The sequence below is a fragment of the Mastomys coucha genome, unplaced genomic scaffold (genome assembly GCF_008632895.1).
Source record: "Mastomys coucha isolate ucsf_1 unplaced genomic scaffold, UCSF_Mcou_1 pScaffold21, whole genome shotgun sequence".
Lineage (NCBI taxonomy): Eukaryota > Metazoa > Chordata > Mammalia > Rodentia > Muridae > Mastomys > Mastomys coucha.
Window position 1 is genome coordinate 116,408,934 of NW_022196904.1, and position 2,125 is coordinate 116,411,058.

General features: G+C 50.8%; 1 pseudogene; it reads left to right on the forward strand.

Moving 5' to 3' along the window:
* Window positions 1-1,118: 1,118 nt before the first annotated feature.
* LOC116100914 lies at window positions 1,119-2,044 on the forward strand (annotated as a pseudogene).
* Window positions 2,045-2,125: the final 81 nt, after the last annotated feature.

Consider the following 2,125-nt stretch of genomic DNA (forward strand, 5'->3'; position numbering starts at 1 on the left):
AGAGAGAGAGAGAGAGAGAGAGAGAGAGAGAGAGAGAGAGAGCAAGGACAATTTCTGAGTTCTGGGATTTGAACAGTCATCAGGCTTGGTGGCAAGCACCTTGATCCACTGAACTTTTTCACTGGCCTGCTCCATTGTTGTTTATGAGACATGGTCTAGCCACGTTTGTCAAGCTGGCCTCCAAATCCTGAGTTCAAGTGATTCTCAGGCTTCTGTGCCTTGGTCAGCTGGAGCTACAGGTTTGTGCCAGCACAGCTGGCTTCCAGCTGTCTATCCAAAAGTCATTACTTGAAGACCCTTAGCACATTTCTTTCTCTTTTGCTGGTGGTGGGGCCACATATTTGAGACACGATCTCTCTGTATAGCTTTGGTTATGCTGGAACTTGCTATGTAGACCTGGCTCACAGAGATCCACCTGCCTCTGCCTGCCAAGGGCTGAGATTAAAGATGTGTGTCATCCATGAGCATAGGAGAGCTGGCCCTGTGGTGGTGGTGGTGGTGGTGGACACCAGAGAGCTGTCCCTGCTCTCAAGGGAGAGCTGGCCCTGGCTTGCACTGGCAGCAGCTCAGCTCACCTCAGTTGATGGCTTCTGGTACAGGTGCAGGAGAAGAAAGACTCTCCCTCCCTCAGAGGCTGGCCACTAGCAATTTGACCATGCTCCAACGAGTGTGGTCAACACAAAATGGGCTTGCTTTTGGGGGGGGCAGGGGAGAGGCCATGGAGGACACAGGAAGACTGGGAGTAATTGTGATTGGGATGCATGATGTGAGATTCCCAATAGTCAATTAAAAAAAAAGATGTGTGCCGCCTGCCCAGCCCTTCAAGGCCCTTTGAAGCCATTCTCAGCTCCACCATCCACCAGCACTTTGCTTCCACATCTGGGGCTCATTGTGCTGCTTCTAGGCAGGCTTCCCTTTCTTGTGAGAAAGCCTTACGGACATGTTACCAGCATCTGGCCCTCCCCAGGATTAATACAAAGGAGGCACACAGTAGGTGTCCAGTTCTGTGGCCCTCAAATGTTTTGATCTCAAAAACCCTATATACTCTCTTAAAAAGCTGAAGAGAGAGTTCTCCAGTGCGGCCAGCGAGGACTGAGCAGTCCTCCTCCAGTGTGAACATGGCAGCTACAGGAACTAAAGCAAAAGACCTTGAAAACCATCACAATGACAGCTTCGTCCAACTTTCGAATCCAAACACAGCAACAATGAAGGAAGATGTTCTCTACCATCTCAAGCTCAGCACACACGATTTCCCTGCTGTGTTTGGAGATGTGAAGTTTGTGTGTGTTGGTAGAAGCTCTTCCTGGATGAGGACCTTCATCAAGTATGTGGCTGCAGAATTGGGCCTTGACCATCCAGGGAAAGAATATCCCAACATCTGTGCAGGCACTGACTGCTATGCCATGTATAAGGCTGGGTCCGTGCTGTCTGTGAGCCATGGCATGGACATTCCTTCCATCGGGATCATGTTGCATGAGCTCATCAAGATGCTGTACCATGCCAGGTCCTCCAACATCACCATCATCCACATTGGCACTTCAGGCGGGATAGGTCTGGAGCCTGGCTCTGTCGTCATCACGCAGCAGGCAGTGGATGAGTACTTCCAGCCAGAGTTTGAGCAGATTGTCTTGGGAAAGCGGGTGATTCGCAACACCAACCTGGATGTGCAACTAGTACAGGAGTTGGTGCAGTGCTCCTCAGACCTGAATGAGTTCCCCACTGTTGTGGGCAACACCATGTGCACCTTGGACTTCTATGAGGGACAAGGCTGCCTGGATGGTGCCCTGTGCTTATACACAGAGAAAGATAGGCCTATCTGCGTGCAGCCCGTGCCGCAGGTGTCCAAAATATCGAGATGGAATCCTCATTGTTTACCACCATGTGCGGTGCCTGTGGCCTGAAAGCAGCTGTGGTGTTTGTCACCCTTCTGGGCCGTCTTCAAGGGGACCAGATCAACATTCCCTATGATATGCTTGTGGGATACCAGCAGAGACCACAGCGGCTGGAGGGCCACTTCATCAAGAAGAGCCTGGGGAGGGCCTGAGCCCGGTGCCTTTCCACTCAGGAGAAGCCTCTACAACTCCTGGGCAATAAATCTATTTTTTCATTAAAAAAAAAAAAAAAA